This window comes from Bison bison, unplaced genomic scaffold, assembly GCF_000754665.1.
Source record: "Bison bison bison isolate TAMUID 2011002044 unplaced genomic scaffold, Bison_UMD1.0 scf7180017864171, whole genome shotgun sequence".
Taxonomy (NCBI): Eukaryota; Metazoa; Chordata; class Mammalia; order Artiodactyla; family Bovidae; genus Bison; species Bison bison.
The window spans coordinates 314041-334488 of NW_011494743.1; positions in this window are offsets into that span (position 1 = coordinate 314041).

Genomic DNA, 20448 nt, shown 5'->3' on the forward strand with positions numbered 1-20448 from the left:
CTGCTTTTTAATATTTTGTCTAGGTTTGTCATAACTTTTCTTCCCAGGAGAAAGCATCTTTTAATTTCATGGCTGTCATCACTGTCTGTAGTGGTTTCGGAGCAAAAGAAAATGAAGCCTGTCACTGTTTCCATTGTTTCCCCATCTATTTGCCATGAAGTGATGGGACTGGATGCCATTATAGTTTTTGAATGTTGAGTTTAAGACAAATTTTTCACTCTCCTCTTTCACTTTCATCAAGAGGCTCTTTAGTTCCTCTTTGCTTTCTACCATTAAGGTGGTGTTATCTGCATATTTGAGGTTGTTGGTATTGCTCCCGGCAATCTTGATTCCAGCTTGTGATTTATCCAACCCAGCATTTCTCACGATGTATTCTGTGTATAAATTAAATAAGCAGGATGACAATATATGGCCTTGATGTACTCCTTTCCCAATTTTGAATCAGTTCGTTGTTTGATGTCTGGTTCTAACTGTAGCTTCTTGACCTACATACAGGTTTTTCAGGAGGCAGGTAAGGCGGTCTGGTGTTCCCATTTCTTAAAGAATTTTCCACAGTCTTTTGTGATTCACACAGTCAAAGGCTTTAGTGCTATCAATGAAGCAGATGTTTTTCTGGAATTCTCTTGCTTTTTTTCTGATCCAACATATGTTGGCAATTTGACCTATGGTTCCTCTGTCTTTTCTAAATCTAGCTTTTACATCTGGAAATTCTCAGTTCATGTACTGTTGAAGCCTAGCTTGAAGGACTTTGAGCATTACCTTGCTAGCATGTGAAATGAGTGCAATTGTGCGGTAGTTTGAATGTAAGATCTGGTAAAGGCTGTGCAGAGCTGTCTGTAGCAAGGGAGTCAATCATTATCACTTACATTTTGTTAAAAACTCAAGGGCAAGCAGTGGAGTAGGAAAGCTGTACAGTGGAAGAAAGAGGTTTCAGGTGTGTCATGGCTGAAGGTTGCTGGCCTGTGGAGGCTGGAGGTGGCTACTAGAAGGGACATCCTATCAGTTTGTTAGAGGGACACATTTGGCTTCCTCTGGTTGGTCCTAAGTTGGAAGTAGGGACAAAGGGAAGCTGTTGGTCATTCATCAAGTCCTGGGCATTTTGGACTGAATGTTATAGGGTTATTATTTGGCTCTCAATTGTCACTAGAGACAGCAGGTTGGTTCCCGTGAATAAGAGGTTGGCTCTCTGGGCAGTTGCGGCAGATGGGGAGGGGTGGTGGTCAAAGCTCTACTTTTATATATAGGTCATTGTAATTTGTAAATTCAGTCTTCCTGTTCCCCTTTTGGTCATTCTCTCATTTGCAAGAGGTTGTCCAATTCAGGAAGAACTAGGGATCCAGATCATGACACTAGGAGATTGTCCAGTTGTCTTCATAATCACTTATGTTGCAAGATCTTCCCAATCCTTTTGTTATATCATCATGGCAATCATCTGATAAGAGAGCTGCTATGTAGAAGCCTTTAAGACTCTGGAGAGAATGCAGCAGAGTATAATCATAACTACTGTGACAAAATCAAGAATGATTACTAGTATTGTAAAATTCTTCAAAACCAGATTCCCAATTGCCAAACCCAGGCCAAGAAAACAAATCCCATGGGCTACAAGGATCAACCTTAGTTAGTCAAATAGCTTTCTGCTTAAAACAAGGTATAGCTTGTTCAAACTTGCTTGTTTCATTGTCTCAAGAACAATAAGAAGTATTGGCAATGTCAACAGTCAGACCTAGCATGACTAAGTAGAAAGAAATGAAGAGCAATGCAATTGTTCATCACTTCCTGTGCCAATGAGTTTAGGTGGATCCCTTTAAGGCAGAGAAAGTGTCAGTATAGGTAGGTTTCTTATAGCCTTTTCTATTTGTATGATCCCACGGATGGGAGTGCTGCTCTAATTGCTTACATAAATAATGAGTCAGTAATTTTTCAAGTAGTGTATCTGAAATAACCAACGGTGGCCTCGTTTTGGAACTCATATCCGAATCTGAATTTCCAAACTTGTTGAGTTATAGAACTGGAGTCTTCGTATAAAGACAAGACTTAATACTACTTTCTGAAGTATTCATTTGAGGCAAACACAATCAGGCATCCTGGCCACAAAGAATAGTATCCAGTAAAAACACATGGTACTCTAAGAAAAAAGGATTTGCTCACAGCACAAGGTTGAAACCAAGATCTTACATGAGTTGGTTACATTTTTGAATTTTTATCAGTCTCTGCCAGATAGTATCTGGCTCATTGTTCTGCAAAGATTTTTGAATGCAAAGTTAGAATTATGTAGGGCCTGATCAATATATTTCAATAATTTGTTCTTTTTCTAAGATAAAGAGTCACTAGCAAAATAACAGACTGATTTATTTAGATTCTGTTGTACATGTAGGTGCAAGTGGAAACGTCATAGGCTATGATTGCCTATGGTCTCATTTCATGAATGTGGAATTGCCCAGAAGTTTTGATCGTGGAAGCCTGGTAAGAGATGGATTACACAGCATTCAGTAAGAATGAAGGCCATGGCTACTGTTTGGGATCAAGTAAGGATGGTTTCAGAATGAGTGTGTTCTGATTTAACAGATAGTAAGGGAAGAAAAAAGCAAAATGGTCATTATGGGTGGATGATGATAGGAGCTATAGAAAATGAGAAGAATGATTATCAGTAAGTAGATAAGCAAGCAAACAAACAAATAGAAATTAGATGAGGTCTTAGTTTTATGTCTTAGGTGGAAACAGTCCACTATCCATTGTCATCTATTTGTTCTGAAGGTCTTAGGTCAGCTATTTGCTTTTGAAGACTGGTTGCTTTTGGAGGATCTTTGATGATCCCTAGTTTGAAATCCCTTATAGGAATAGTCTTCCAATTGTGTGGGGCTCTGAATTTCTTCTTTAGTTGTAAATTGTGAATCCAAAATTTCACATTTGTCTCAGACTTTCAATGTTGTATGTATCAATAACAGTTCTGACAGAGTTCCTTCCAGCAAGGTTCAAGAGCAATTTGTCTCTGATCTCTCTTCCAGTAACAAAGCTCCTCTTGAACAATGTAAAAAGACGTAGGAAGGTGGCCTTGACCACTGATGAGAGGACTGGATATAGTGCGTGATTCGCTTGCAGTGTTTTGCCGTGTCTGTATGCAGGAAGGTAGAGTCTGGTGTGCGAGTTGAAGTCATGGGTTCTCTTGTCATTAATTCATAGATAGATAACCAATGTGTCCCCCAGAGAGTGGGCTGTATGTCCATAAGGCCTCAAAGGATATCTTTGGGCTAGGGTGCTCAAATGTTTCTGAAATTATTGGTAATTTTAATTTATAAATGTATTTGGTGAAGGAAATGGCAACCCACTCTGGTATTATTGCCTGGAAAAATCCCGTGGATGCAGGAGGCTGGTGGGCCACATTCCTTGGGGTTGCAATGAATCGGACACAACCTAGCAACTAAACATCAAAACACTGGCCCTTCTACTTTTCCAGACGGTAAGGGTTCAGTACAGTGTGGTGTTTGAGTAAGGGATACTGTTTTACAGAGTTCTTTTATATGTGCCTCAATCACTTGATGCAAGAGAAACACAAAAATCAAGCGTCTTTTCAGCAACTATAAGGACTGTAGCTTTTTGGCAACTAAATGCTTCAGCCCGTCCTGAAAATAGACACACAGTAACTGAAATGTATTCAAATTTCACAGAGGCTGGAATCTGGGTAAAATCATCTGAAAGTGTTTAAAGAGCTTTGAGGCTTTGGTTTTGGGCGATGTCCCACCTTGACACTTTTTCCAAGATTATGTTGTTGACACGTGGGTGACACATGACCTGAAAACTAACCTCAACTATCTTTTTAAAGCTTCCCCAACAATGTTGACTTAGGATACTAACCAATTTGGCTGTTCTATGATGAATGGTTTCATGGAGAAGCTTAGCTAATGACCAGTTGAAGTCATCTGGTGCTACCAAGTGGCCATCTTGAGAGTTCCAGGGACGATCAGGGTGAAGGATGTGACCAGATTTTTCCCATTCTTCTTTCCCAAAACCTGGAGCTAAATGTTAATATTTTATAATGATGTTTCTGAATTCCTCCAGAGATTTATCCTTTGAGAGTTTAGATAGGCTCGTAACCTGGTTAAAGATGCTTGTTTGGCATAATGATCTATAGAGTATTTCCTTCAACTTCTGTATTTTTTTTTTTTTTTGACTTGGGCTTCAACATTTTACATAGCTGCCTCTCTAGGAAGGCAGTGCTCATGGAAGGAAAAAATCATAGGTGGAAGAGAGAAGAAGACATACATATGGAATTTAGAAAGATGGTACCAATGATCCTACATGCAGGGCAGCAAAGGAGACACAGACGTAAAGAACAGACTTTGGGACTCAGTGGGAGAAGGCGAGGGTGGGATGATTTGAGAGAAGAGCACTGAAACATACACATTACCATATGTAAAATAGGTGACCAGTGTGAGTTCTATGCATAAAGCAGGACACCCAAAGCCAGTGCTCTTGGACAACCCAGAGGGATAGGGTAGGAAGGGAGAGGGAGGGGGTTCGGGATGGGGGGGAACACATGATACCTACGGCTGATCCATGTTGATATATGGCAAAAACCATCACAATATTGTAAAGTAATTATCCTCCAACTAAAATAAATAAATTAATTTTTTTTAAAGTTAGGAAAGTAGAACGACAAACTCCCATCTACCTATCATCTAGATTAAAAAAGAAAAAAAAAAAGACACTGTACGAAGGTTTCTTTTTTTCCACACCAACACTTGTTATTTCCTGTCTTTTCAATGATAATAATTCTAACAGGTGTAAGATACTATCTCATTGTGTTTTTGACTTGCATTTCCCTGATGGTTAGGGATGTTGAGCATCTTTTCATGTACCAGGTCGATGAATTCCAATATTTGTTCTGTATTTTTGGTAGTTATGTAACTTTTACTCTTTCAGCATTTAAAGTACTGAATGATATTTATAAATTTAAAAAATGCTAAAGTCACTTTGTGTTCTTGGCTCTTTCAATTTGAGAATAGTATGTTTATTATCTTTGTTCAATATTCTTGGCTTTAGTTGCTAATATTTTATTTATGGTTTATTTATGGCTTTAATAAAGATTTATAATTTTAGTTAAGATTTATTTTTCTATTTATAAAGAAAGATTAATGCTGAATTTTTAATTTTTATACTGTTCATACCTGGTACTGTTATATAGTTTTTTCAGTTTCCTGGCCTGTGTTATCAGTACTTCCTCTTTCTCTCTTTTCTAGAAAAATTTTCATGAGATTGAAACAGTCTGCTCCCTGAAAGTTTGTAGAACCTATCAGCAGGTTGTTTGGGGTCTGTTGTTTTATTTGTTGGAATATTTTAAAATAATTTAATTTCTTTACAATTATAAGAATATTAAATTTTCTGTTTCATCTTGGAATGATTTCTGTTAGTTATATATTTTTTAGAACATTGCTCATTTAATTTTTTTCAGTTGTATAAAGTTGTTCTTAGTACTTTAATTTAGACTTTGATCTATCTGCAGTTATACTTATTTTTCTTGTTCTAGTATTCTATTTGAGGAGAAGGCAATGGCACCCTACGCCAGTACTCTTGCCTGGGAAATCCCATGGGCAGAGGAGCCTGGTGGGCTACAGTCCATGGGGTCGCTAGGAGTCAGACACGACTGAATGGCTTCACTTTCACTTTTCACTTTCATGCACTGGAGAAGGAAATGGCAACCCACTCCAGTGTCCTTGCCTGGAGAATCCCAGGGACGGGGGAGCCTGGTGGGCTGCCGTCTATGGGATCGCACAGAGTCGGACATGACTGAAGTGACTTGGCAGCAATATTCTATTTGAGCCTTTTTTTGGTGGACAATTTCAGCAAAATCTTACCTCTTTTATGAGTCTTTTCTAAGATTCTACTTTTTGGCTTTGTGTATCTTCTCCATTATACATTTGTTTTCTAGTTAGGTGATTTATTCACTTATTTTTAGTATCTTTTCCTTTTAAATTTCTTTAAATTTATTCTTTTGCATTGTAAGCATTTAGAGATATGCATTTGGGAAGTATATGCTTGGTAAAATTTTCAGTCTTTTTAGTTTCAAATTTTCTGTGCTCTTATGATTTAGGTGAGGCTTTTGCAAGCAACCTAGAGATGGCTTGTTTTGGTTTTATTTGTTAAGCCATTGTATTTGTGAAGAAATTCTCAGTGAAAGAGTTTAGTATTCATTATGATCACAGATTCATTTGGTCTCTTATTTTATGTTTTTGCTCTCTGTGATTATACTTTGTTTCTTTTACTTGATTTGCATTCCATTTAAATCAAGTTTAAATCCTGTTTCTACTTTTGTGCTAAATTTTAACATGTTAGAATATATATTTAACCAAGTTAAAAGTTAATATCTTAACCCCCCAGTTCAGTTCAGTTCAGTCGCTCAGTTTTGTCCGACTCTTTGTGACCCCATGAATTGCAGCACACCAGGCCTCCCTGTCCATCACCAACTCCCGGAGTTCACCCAGACTCACCAAATGCTACAGGAAACTTGGAACATTCTAGCTTTGATAGCTACTTCTTTACTTTATTGTTTACCAGAATATAGTTCTTTTTTACTGTTAGCTTTCAAACCAGATATTATTCCTATTATATCATAGATGTTACGTTTGTTTAGATTTATACTTGCTTACCAGTTTTCTCCCTGTCATTGTTTGTGTCTCATAACATTTTTCTGAGTTTATTTTTCTACTTCCTGAGGGACATTCTTTAAAAGTTCCTTTATGTAGGTGGTAAACTTTCTAATTTCTATTTGTCTATGAATTAGTGCTAAGTTGCTTCAGTCGTGTCTGACTCTTTGAGACTCTAGGGACCGTAGGCCTGCCAGGCTCCTCTGTTCACAGGATTCTCCAGGCAAGAGTAGTAGAGTGGGTTGCCTTTCCCTTCTCCAGGGGATCTTCCCCACCCAAGGACTGAACTTGCATCTTTATGTCTCCTGCATCAGCAGAGGTAGTGCCACCGGGGAAGCCCCCACCATCTTTATTTTGTTCTGTCCTTTAAAATATGGCTCTGCTGGGTGCAGAGTAGATTAATAATTGTTTTCTCCCAGTCTTTTCAAGTATTATCCTACTGTTTTCTGTGTTCATATCATTGAGAAATCTGATGTCAGTCTTACTGTCTTTACTTTTTATATGATTTTTCTTTTATCTCTGGATAATACTAAGATGTTCTGTTATCTTTGGTATTTTACAGTTACACTTTGATAGAACTGGAAATGACTTTTCATACAAGCCTTGATCTCCCCCTCCCCATGTAAATCAGAGCCTGAGATATAGATCTGGATAGGTTATTTATTTAGAAACTGATCAGAGGGAAAAGAAAAGTGGGAGTAGAAAAAAATGAAACAGGGATGTAGGGAGAGCCAATGCAAGGGCACCTTATTGATGTGGTCACTGCTATAGAAAGTTGGGATTTAAGCCCCTGGGACTCTCTGTGGTAGGTTTTAAGTGACTGTGTGGGAATGCACTAGGGGAGCTTTTATCCAGCAGTTCCTGTTCCTCGCTGGTCAAGGATTGTTCTATGAAGTATTAAGTCTCTTGAAATATCAGGGTTGATACACAGGTGGGTCTGTCAGGTTCCCACATGCACCAGAGAAGCACCAGAACAGAAAGGAAAAGCTGTGAGTTATACCTGAAGAAAGATGGTGTTGCAGTAATGGTTGGAGTAAAAAGTGGCCAAGAAAATGTGAGATGGGGCACAAGAAGTGTCCCACATCTTTTCTAAAATTTTCTCTTTTCTTGGCTGCACTGGGTCTTCTCTGCTCCCTGTGGGCTTTCTCTGGTTGTGGCAAGAAGGGACTACCCTCTAGCTGTGGTACGTGGGCTTCTCTCACGGAGCACGGGCTCTAGGATGTGCAGGCTCAGGAGTTGTGGTGCATGGGTCTGTTGCCCCACGGCACGTGGAATCTTCCCAGACCAAGGATTGAATCCATGTTCCTTGTATTGGGAAGTCCTGTCCTACACATTTCATTTTTGTTTCTTCAGTTTTATGTATGTTATATATCCCAAATCAATGGATTTTGTGTTTTATAATTTCCAGAAAACTTTCAACTGTTATCTTTTCAAACACTGTCCTTCCTCTCTTCTCTTTCCTTTGATCTTCCTTTTCTCTGTGACTTTGATTGGGCAGGATTTAGACATTTAATTTTTTTCTCTATGTAGCTTTAATTAAAAAAATTGTTCCCATATCTTTGCCCCTCTATGCTGTATCCTGTGTAATATCTTATACTCTATCTTCCAGTCTGACTTTTTATGTATGTGTGTGTGTGTGTGTGTGGTGTGTTTCATTTCAACAATTGTTTTTTCATTTCTTTGAGTCTTGTTACTATTTATAATCATCACAATAATCTGTTTATGCTAATTCTTGGGGCTTAAGTCTTCTATTTGTTGTTTCTACTGTCTCTCAGTCATGGTGACTTTTTTCCTCATATACTTGCTGATTGTGGGCTTAAGGCTTGTTTTTTCTCTGTGTAAATCCTGTGAAATTAGGCTGAGGGTGTGTTTATCTAGAGAGGATGTACATCTTCTTCCGTCAGGGCCTAGGGAGTCCTTTAGATTTAGGGGCAATGGTAGGCAGAATAACGGCCCCCAGATATTTCCCACATTCTAATCCCTGGAACTTGAGTGTATTAACCTTACATGGTATAAAGAACTTTGAAGATTTGAATTAACTTATGAATGCTCAGATGATGAGATTCTGTGAATCATCCAGATGAGCCCAGTGTAATTACAATATCCTTAAAAGTGGACAAAATGGATAGAAGGGTAGAATGATGGTAGCATGAGAAGAACTTGGCCTGATGCTGCTGACTTTGAAGGTGGAGGAAGGAGGCCACCAGCCAAGGAATGAAGGCAGCATCTAGAGGCTGGGAAAAGAGGAGGAAAATTCTCTCATGGAGCTTCTAGAAGGGTCACAGCCCTGCCAGCCAAGACAGACCCATTTTGGATTTTTGATCTCCAGAACTTATAAGATATTTGTGTTGTTTTCAGCTTATATGGAAAAATTGTTATTCAAAGTAGTAAGCATCAAATGAAATATCTGTGTTCAAGTATAGAAAATTTACCTAGTAGGAAATGTTTTAAATGTGTAAACAGCAAACTGTAGTCTACACAGTTATTTATGAATGAATTTTTATTTTAAAGACTGCTGAGGTGTCTTTTGTGCCTAGCGGGATGACAAAATAACTCATGTGTTAGAGATGAACGTGGTGCTTTCACCCGTAATATGCCTGATGTAAATTAATGCAATGCTTATTGCCATTAATTTAGCAGCACCTTTTATGAGAAAAATAACAAATGAATAGATATACACAGTGACAAGTAAAAGACACCTTTTGATCGGAATCCTACTTCTGGGAAGTTAAACTAAAGACTGTATCCAAAAGCAAAAAGGTGATTACTGTAGTATTTATTCACAATAGATGTCAATATAAAATATTGGCATCAAACATAATATTCCACAAAAAAATTTAAATGGAAGTGAATTAAAGGATGTAAAACTTCCAATAATAATTATAGAGTTTATGCGATATGAAAATGCTTGACAGAAAAGAAAAATATAAACTCATTTCTACCTTTCTCTGCAACAGAAAAATGAAAATAGATTGGCATAATGGGATAGCAGCATTAATTTAACAACAATTAAGCAAAGATCAATTTCTGAAATGAATTGTTATTAAATGTGGGGTATGTAATATCAAAATATACTTTAATTCCTTATGATTGGTATTGGTAGTTAAGAGGCTTTGTGAGTGTCAGTCCCTGTGTCTCTCAACCCCAGGCTGGCACCTGTGCCCTCAGTCTTTCTGGGCCTACAATACATACACGTGAGTGTTTGGGAGCTGAGCCTTGAGTGCAAAATGCAGGCTGCAACTGGTCTTCTGCCAAATGCCTGGGAATAGGGCTGACAGTGTCTACAGAGGACTAGGTCCACTTTGTTTCTCCCCACCATCAGGTATGGTCAGCTACATGACTGACCTGCCACGCACTAGGTCTCTTGTTTTATACTCCAGGTCACATTGGTGAATTTTTTTTTTTTTCAGCTCTGTAAGTTCTGCTAGATTCTTTTTGTGTCTGTAATCAAGTATAACTCCTCAGAGAGCTCAGGTGACCCTCCCTTCTCTGGATCGTGGCTACCCATCCCCTCAGATGTCAACTACTTCTGTGCACTCCTCTGCCACTTGTCATACATTTCTTGGCTGCCCAGTCCATCGAGGTCTAGAGTTGATCACATCTGTTGGATATATATATAGGATTTTCATTGATATGATTATGAATAGGACTAATCACTGCTCTGTCTACCATCTCTAAAAAACTTTACACTGGATAATATGACTTCAGCTGGGTAACTTATTCATTTATTTTTTAGCTTTCAGTCTGAGTCATCCTTATTTATGATGTTTACTGCATGACCTGAGATGGGAGATGTTGATCTGAGAGTGTAAGTTTCCCAAACTCATTCAAGCAATGGGACCAGGGGTTGTTTCAGCTCTTGTTTGTGAAAAGATATGTGTGCTGAGCTTTGGAGACATACCTGAAATAGTTGGCATGAGTTTATGTCTCGGCACATTCCAAGGACACGTTCAGGTGTGCAATCACCCTGGCTGTTGCAATACATAGAAATGGGATGTTCCGCTGGAGTTAGAATAACCTCAAACAGTACAAAGTACAAACTTCTCGTGAACTTGAAGTTTTCTCTGGACTCCCCATGTAACTACTGAATGTCAACCCCTCCCCCACAGAAAACAAATGGACTAAATCCAGGTTGTAGATGAGTAATCATGAATGCGCCTTACACTGGAGCTATGTTAGATTTTCACCTGGAATTCAGGTGCTTGTCTGAAACTTGGCATCTTGGAACTGAAAAGGCAAAGACTATGAAAAGAATGTTTAATTTGCTCCATGCAGAAACTTGACATCCAAATGCTATTTAAAGAAATAGTTTGATAATCTGGAAGCATGACATTTTGAACAGTCTTATTAATTAAAACCTTTCTGTCTTTTCTGTCATACTTTTACATCTCAAAATCAGTAACTAAATATTTCATTTGTTGAAAATTATTTGTTGATCTGTTTCATTTGTATTTTTAATATTATAAGTATTGCACTAAGTATTACCCAGATACTGTGCTAAACAATTTAGAAGATTTACTTCATTAAATCCTTATGACAGCCAGAGTTACAATTTCTTTCTGTTTTATACAGATTAGAGAATTGAGACTTAGAGAGGTTTGTTAACTTGCCTTAGTAAGTAAAAGTCTTAGGAAGTTATAAGGCTTAGTAAATTTCACAGCTCTAATTTGAACCCAGGTAACTTAATTCCAGAATCCACTCATGTACTTAACCCTGCACTGTGTGGTGTATGACCAACACAAACAAAAGTTTTTGAAAGGTCAAAACAGATGTCCTGGCATCGAAATACTAAAGGTCATACCCTTTTCTTAGTCACAGTGTCTACATTCTGCTCTGTCCTCTGACCCGCCTCACATTGCCTCGTGTGGTGGTGATGCTGATAATGCGGCAGGGTGTATGTATGTGTCAGTGACTGAGTGCCACTTCTGAGCTGCCATAACGTATTTACTCTGGACACATCTTCCCAATCTGTTTCATGTCTGTCCTAATGGGTGTCCAGGGAATCTTATCATGAAATAGAGAATGCAGTTCATGCCTTAGAGGAGGAGATCTAACCCTTCTGAAGACAAGGTTAGTTCTGGAACAGGAACATAACTATAGCAAGTTTAGAATTAACTGTCATTCCTCCCTTCCCATTAGAAGTATTTTAAATATAAGAAAAGGCTTTAACTAAGTGATTGCTAAATCTACCTTTTCTCAAATCAAAGAAATGAACATTTTCATCACTTAAAATCAGTAGTAGATTTTAGAGCAGCAGAGTCTAGAATTCCTGCATGGGGTTTTGGAAATAAATTATGGTGATGGTTTCAGGATATTGTGAAGGCAATCAATGCCACTGAATTATACATGTAAAAACAGATGAAGTGGAAATTTTTTTTTTATATATATAGATAGATATTTTGTCACAATAAAAAGTCAGTAATAAGGGCTTCCCTGGTGGCTCAGTGGTAAAGAATCTGCCTGCTAATGCAGGAGTCATGGATTCGATCCTTGGTCTGGGGAGATCCCATATACCTTGGAGCAACTAAGCCCATGAACCACAACTATTGAGCCACTAACTAATGGGCTTCCCCTGTGGCTGAGACAGTAAAGAATCTGCCCACCACACAGGACACCTGGGTTCGATCCCTGGGTCAGGAAGATCCCCTGGAGAAAGGAATGACTACCCACTTAAATGTGGCACTGTAGTTAAAGACAAGGCCAAGGACAATGTGAGACACAGAATTCTTCCCAACTCCATGCTCTCACAGGCAGTACACTTGGAGGTCCAAGTGCTCTAATGGACCTGTGGTCCCAGGATACACACTTGGGTCCAGGATTCAGGGAGAAGTCTTGTCTTTTACAAGAAGACCCTGGGAAAGCATGTTTTAGAGATTCCCAAGAGATACCAGTCAGACTGTCCGGGGAAAGGGGTTTGTTGTTCAGAACACTTTAAGCAGCATCCTGCGGACACCAGCCAGCAGGTTGAAAGGAACTGCAACACTAAGCTGAATTCCTATTTGATCAAGTAAAGAGAGCTTAAGAAGAGAGAGGTTCCTCCACCCACCAACACACCCTACATTTTATCTGAAGGGTCCAAGTTTTCAAGCTGTTTGATGGTTTATCATCTGACCTATACAGTAGAGAGAAACGCTGTACAAGTAGACAGAAAGAAAAAAAAATTACAACTGTACTGATGAGTCTTTGAATAGAAGGGTTCTAACTGAACAAAACTGATGGACAAGATAGAAGAGAACTTTGATGAAAGTTGAGATAATTCCTAGTACAATTTCAAATAACCTAGAAGATAAGTAAGTAGAAAAAACCCTGAAAAGACTATACTTTCAGGGATCATTTGTATAATTTAATGCTAGGGAAGTTCCCTTAAGTTCCAGGAATGTAAAGTATGGCATGATAGCTGTAGACAAGGCCACTCTGATATATATGAAAGTTGAGAAAAGATTAAATCCTAAGATTTCTCATCACAAGGAAAAACGAGTTCTTTTTTTTCTTTTTATTGTAACTATATGAGATGATGGATGTTAGCTAAATTTAACAATCATTTGGTATTCATTTCATAATATTTGTAAGTCAAACTGTTGTGCTGTCTACCTTAGACATATACAGTGATTTGCATTAATTATATCACTGTAAAACTGGAGGGGAATAAAAAAAGTCCAGGAAGAGGAAAATTAAGCAAATCTAACTCCTGTGGTGTTGAATCTGAGCAAGTTTTACCCTCATTTTGAAAAACTGGATTTCTCTCTTTTCTTATTGAGCTGTAGTTCTTTATACTACAGCTTAATAAGATATGGCCCTTTGTTGGAAATAAATAACACACATCTTCCTCTCTTTGTAGCTTTCATTTCCATACCCTTTATAGTGTTTGATGAACAGATTTTCTTAAATTAAAATAGTCCAATTTATTATTTTTCTCTTTTATGCAGTTAGTATTTTTTTGTGCCTTGTTTAGACATTCTGCTTTGCTTTTTTCTAAAAGACTCATTGTTTTTCCTTCCGAATCAGTCTACAATTCATTTGGAATTGATCGTTTTTGTGTGTGTATGATGTGAGGCAAGAACCAAGCTTAAATTTTTTCATAAGGGAATATTGTATTGGCCCTGTCCTGTGTACTATTATAAACCTGGTGGCTGTATTTATGTGACTCTCTTTCTGGATTTGCTGTTCATTCCATTGGTCAATTTGCCTGTCTTCAGATAAATTCCACATTGTCTTGATTACTACCATTTTATTGACAATTGGTAGGTAAGTTCTCCAGCTTTGTTTTTATTTTACAAGATTGTCTTATCTATTTCTGACCTTTCGTATTTCCTAATAAGTTTTTGGAATTGGCTTGTCAACTTCAACATAACAATAAATACCTGCTGGGGAACTGAGTGGGAATCTCATGGAATCCACAGATCAGCTGAAGGAGTTGACATATCTATAACATTGCACCTTCCAGACCCTGACTATAATGAATTCTTTGGTTTATTAAGGTGTTCATTTTACAATAATAAGGTTTCAGATTTGCTATGGAGAAATATATTTTGTTAGATTCATTCCTACCATTTCTCAATGATTTTGCAAATGATTTGCTTGTTAAATCTTTATCTTTTTGCTGTTATGTTGTTACCCAATTTTTCAATGTAACAGCAAAATTTTCACAATTTTATTATGGAAATGTTTAAATATATGGGAAATTTGAAAAACTACAATGAACCTTATGAATACTTATATACTACCACACTGACTTGAATTTAACACTTTATCTTATTTGCTTTTGCATATATTTATCCATTGCTGCATCTCTCTATTCACCCATCAGTCTATCTTATTATTTGGATGTATTTTGAAATAGTTTGCAGACATTAGTACTTTCTTCCTAATTACTTCAGCATGCATTATCATCAACCGGAGTTTGGTATTTTTCGTGGTTCCTTTATTTCTTTTCAGGTAAAATTTTCATACAATGAGATGACTGTCTGAAGTATATGATTTGAAGTTGACAAATGCTTATACTCATGCAACCCAAATCCCTATAATTATACAGGCAATTACCATCACCGTGTTCCCTCATGCCTCATCACAGTTGATCTGTAACCCCATGCTTCTAGAGGTAACTGCTGTTCTGAATTTTTCAACACAGTTTTCACCTGTGTTAGACATTTGTATAAATGAAATCAAGTTACACACTTGTATATGTAACTAATCTGTTCTTTCTTATTCCTAAGTAGTAATCTGTTTTGGAAATAGACCATAACTTACTGATTCATCTACAAATTGACATATGGGCTGTTTCTAGTTTGGAGTTATTATAAACATTTATGCATAATTTTTTTTTTTGGTGGACATTAGTTTTCATTTGTCTTAGGTAAATACTCAGAATTGGACTTGCTGAGTCAAGGGTACTTGTAGGCTTAGCTTTATAAAAACTGCTTGGAAGTTTTCCCAAAGTGGCACCAGCCATATCCACTAGCCTGATGAGTCAACTTCCCCTTGTGGTAAAGACCTCACATGGGAAATGGAGGTGTCATGTCAAGTGATAAATAAATGTCAGTCTCCTTTCACATCTTCAAATACAACACTGGAAGTTGTGGAAAGGAGCATAATTTCATGCTGCTGTTTCTGAATGGTTTCTGTTCCATTCTTTGTCTTTTTTAAAAAATTAATTTATTTATTTTAATTGGTGGCTAATTACTTTACAATATTGTAGTGGTTTTTGCCATACATTGACATGAATTAGCCATGGGTATACATGTGTTCCCCATCATGAACCCCCCTCTCACCTCTCTTTCCATTCCATCCCTCAAGGTCATCCCAGTGCACCAGCCCTGAGCACCCTGTCTCATGCATTGAATCTGGACTGGTGATCTGTTTCACATATGATAATATGTATGTTTCAATGCTATTCTCTCAATCATCCCACCCTCACCTTCTCCCACAGAGTCCAAAAGACTGTTCTTTACAGCTGTGTCTCTTTTGCTGTCTCGCATATAGGGTTATCATTACCATCTTTCTAAATTCCATATATATGTGTTAGCATACTGTATTGGTGTTTTGCTTTCTGGCTTACTTCACTCTGTATAGTAGGCTCCAGTTTCACCTACCTCATTAGAACGGATTTATTTATTTTTTTTAATTTTATTTTATTTTTAAACTTTACATAATTGTATTAGTTTTGCCAAATATCAAAATGAATCCATCACAGGTATACATCCATTCTTTTTAATGGCTGAGCAATATTCCATTGTGTATATGTACCACAGCTTTCTTAGCCATTTGTCTGCTGATGGACATGTAGGTTGCTTCCATGTCCTGGATATTGTAAACAGTGCTGTGATGAACATTGGGGTACACATGTCTCTTTCAATTCTGGTTTCCTCAGTTTGTATGCCCAGCAGGGGGTTTGCTGGGTCATATGGCAGTTCTATTTCCAGTTTTTTAAGGAATCTCCACACTGTTCTGCATAGTGGCTGTACTAGTTTGCATTCCCACCAACAGTGTAAGAAGGCTCCCTTTTCTCCACACCCTCTCCAGCATTTATTGTTTGTAGACTTTTTGATAGCAGCCATTCTGACCCACGTGAGATGGTACCTCATTGTGGTTTTGATTTGCATTTCTCTGATAATGAGTGGTGTCGAGCATCTTTTCATGTGTTTGTTATCCATCTATATGTTTTCTTTGGAGAAATGTCTATTTAGTTCTTTGGCCTATTTTTTGATTGGGTGGTTATTTTTCTGGAATTGAGCTGCAAGAGTTGCTTGTATATTTTTAAGATAAATTCTTTGTCAGTTGCTTCATTTGCTATTATTTCCTCCCATCCTGAAGGCTGTCTTTTCGCCTTGCTCCTTCATTGTGCAAAAGCTTTGAAGTTTAATTAGGTTCTATTTGTTTATTTTTGCTTTTATTTCCATTATTCTGGGAGGTAGGTCATAGAGGATCCTGCTGTAATTTATGTCAGAGAGTGTTTTGCCTATGTTTTCCTCTAGGAGTTTTATAGTTTCTGGTCTTACGTTTAGATCTTTGATCCATTTTGAATTTACTTTTTTGTATGATGTTAGAAAGTGTTCTAGTTTCGTTCTTTTACAAGTGATTGACCAGTTTTCCCAGCACCACTTGTTAAAGAGATTGTCTGTTCTCCATTGTATATTCTTGCCTTCTTTGTCAAAGATTAGGTGTCCATAGGTGCATGGATTTATCTCTGAGCTTTCTATTTTGTTCCATTGATCTATATTTCTGTCTTTGTGCCAGTACCATACTGCCTTGATGACTGTAGCTTTGTAGTATAGTCTGAAGTCAGGCAGTTTGATTCCTCCAGTTCCATTCTTCTTTTTCAAAATTGCTTTGGCTAGTCGAGGTTTTTTGTATTTCCATACAAATTGTGAAATTATTTGTTCTAGTTCTCTGAAAAATACCATTGGTAGCTTGATAGGGATTGCATTGAATCTATAGATTGCTTTGGGTAGTATACTCATTTTCACTATATTGATTCTTCCAATCCATGAACATGGTCTATTTCTCCATCTATTTGTGTCATCTTTGATTTCTTTCAACAGTATTATATAGTTTTCCATATATAGGTCTTCTGTTTCTTTATGTAGATTTATTCCTAAGTATTTTTATTATTTTCTTTGCAATGTCTTATTTGATATCTCTGTAACCTCTGGCACTGTGGCCTCCCTCTTATTTCTTGAGAAGCCTTTCTGTATTGGTTTCTTTGATAGTGTTCTCCTCTCCTTCAGGGTTTTTATTTCTCAGGTTTCTTTTCAGCACCTCCCTTCTCCTTTCTCCTTAAATTTTGGCATTCTGCAGAGTTCTCTCTCTTTCCCAGATGACCTCATCCAAACCTGGCACAATGATTTCCTGACCAGTGAACAAAACATGAGGAGGGATTGGTAGAGCTGAATGTCAGCATCTTTTCACCTCTAATGAGATAATAGAACCAGGCACTGCTGGATCTAATAGTGGCTGCTAAGATCAGAAACAGGGAAGTAAGAAGACATGAGGTTCCTCATGACAGGAATATATAACATCACCTGTGTGATTAAAATTTGAACTTGAATCTGATCAGACATCTAGATTTGATTACCTGTTTACAGAAATATAGAGGATGGTGTACAATCAGCAAAATCTAGAGTATGTAAAATTCTACAAGACAAACCATTCATTTTTTTCAATAAATAAATTGGGAAAGAGGCAGGAGAGAAGGAAGAGAGGAAGAGAGAGAGAGAAAGGGAGAGAGAAGATTAAAAAACAAAAACCTTAAGAAAAATTCTTGCTTGAATTCTGATTTGAACAAAATTAAAAACAAACAAGCATGTATCAGTCATTGGGAGAAGTTTGTATACCAACTGGATATTATGTAATATTAAGAAATCATTGTTAATTTTTTATGTGATAAAGGTATTGGGATTATTTTTTAAAACAAAGAATCATTCTTAAAACATTTATGGGTAAAAAGATAGGATATTGAATATTTAGTTCAAAATAATAATAAGGTAAGCTATTGTTGGGGATATGGGTAAAACAAGATTGGTGATGAGATGAGAATTTTGGAAGCTGTCAGAAGAAGTCTTCTTGTGAAAGTGGTATTTAAACACAAACTTGAACAAGCTGCTGTGGTGGCCTGTGTGCCTGTCTGAGGGAAGAAAGTTCCTGGAGGAAAGCAAGCACAGAGCCCTGAGCTGACAGCTCTCCTGCCAAGGTCAAGTTGAAGGACAGGAGGAAGGCAGGCAGTGGAGGGGAGGGAGATGAGAACCATGGGGAATGATCTGGAAGAAGTGGCTGTAATTTCTACCTCCTGAAGCCTCGTGTGCCACCGAGGAGATAAGGCTTTTCCTTTTCAAATACCTGGAAACCTTTGAAATGTTCTGGACATGGGTGTCTCATCACTGAATCACATCTGAACGAACCACTCTGGGCTGTGGTGTGGACAATGAGGCCAACAGTGGCAGGGAGAGGTGCGTTCTCTGAATAATTGACATAGGAGACAAAGGCTTGATGTAGGTGGTGGTGGTGGTGGTGGTGGTGGTGAGAAAGGGTGGATCGTGAATATATAGTGAAGATAGAGCTAACAGGCTCTAAAACAGATAGGATGTGAGTGTGACAGAGCAGAAGCAAGGGCTAGATGGCCTGTCCGAGACCTGGCACGTGTCAGGAGCACAGGATATACTTCTTCAATGAGCAAGTGGATGTCACAATCTAATATAGTCTCCACTAAATTGAAATCCCTCAAGGACTGGGATCACACCGTATCTGACTTTACACCACCAACACTGCACAGTCCTGATTCACCCTGGAGCCCACCAGATATTTCCTCCACAGTCAATGTTCCCATTATCCAGGTGGGTGGAGAGGAAAATTAGTTTGGAGTGGCAGCGTTGGACTATCTGCTAATTGGAATTTCTGCTTCTAGGCCTGCAGCCCCCAACGACGGCCCCATGCTTATCAGCCCCCAAGGGCACTTGGCCAGTGGGGAATGCACACACCAGCTATGAATGTCACAGTTATTCATTCAGGAGCTATGAGTGCATTTCAGATGTATTTGCAGACCTGATGCTGCAGTAGGAACACAGTGTGTTCAGTGGGAAATTGAGACCACAGAGGCAGATGCCTCACTCTTTTTAGGTTGCCAAAAGTTCAACCGAGAGGAAAAGGAGCACAACCATTGTTTCTTGAGGAACAAAGATGAATCTTGCCCAAAATGAAGAATGGGCAGAGCTCTGGTTCTTAAGTGCTCATTCAAATGGCCCCTTGTGTGTGGCGGGTACAAATGAAGGGCTGAGTGGGAATGGCTAGGCTTCTAACCTGACCTACTAAGACTTGTCTGGGATGCCAGCTGCTGGCCTTGACTGGAGTCCAAAGTGCTGGACCCAGAGAAAAGGAAATCACAGGGGCCTGGACTGGCCTTTTTAATTTTTTATTTCTGCATCCTGGTGTGGTAGAGCCCACAGTTGGCAAAACTTGCAATTTCCCGGCTGCTTGTTCCTCTGCAAGATGGCACACACAGCTTCCTCCAAAATCCCAGTCAACTGACTTCTCAGAGTTACCCCAGAATGCACTTTTACAAGGGGTGCCTGGTGTGGCAACATTCAAGCCTCAGGAAATAAAATTAAAAAATATTTTCTTTTATCCACACAAAAATAAATCAGCAGACAGTGCAACTATTATTTGCAAAAGCGCTAAATTTGGTGCCATGAAAAGATGGGAGAAAAGCACTTTACATATTACGTGCCAACAGTGTGGTAGCATCAGGCAGACACCCAACCAAACTCAGAATATGCTTGTGGAATGAATCATTCTCTCTGTCTCACTGCCAAATATGCAATATTGACACAAGATTACATACACAACTTCTTATTGCAATATTATTTAGAATTTGAAGATAGTTTACTAAAGTGAATAAACAACTGCTGCTGCTGCTGCTGGTAAGTCGCTTCAGTTGTGTCCAATTCTGTGTGACCCCATAGACGGCAGCCCACCAGGCTCCGCTGTCCCTGGGATTCTCCAGGCAAGAACACTGGAGTGGGTTGCCATTTCCTTCTCCAATGCATTAAAGTGAAAAGTGAAGTCGCTCAGTCGTGTCCGACTCTTCGCGACCCCATGGACTGCAGCCTACAAGGCTCCTCCGTCCATGGGATTTTCCAGGCAAGAGTACTGGAGTGGGTTGCCATTGCCTTCTCCTGAATAAACAACTAGGACTATTTAATAGAAAGAGGAAACTAATTCAATAGGCTCAGTCAGTTCAGTGCAGTTACTCAGTCATGTCCAACCCTTTGCAACCCCATGGACGGTAGCAAGCCAGGCTTCCCTGTCCATCACCAAC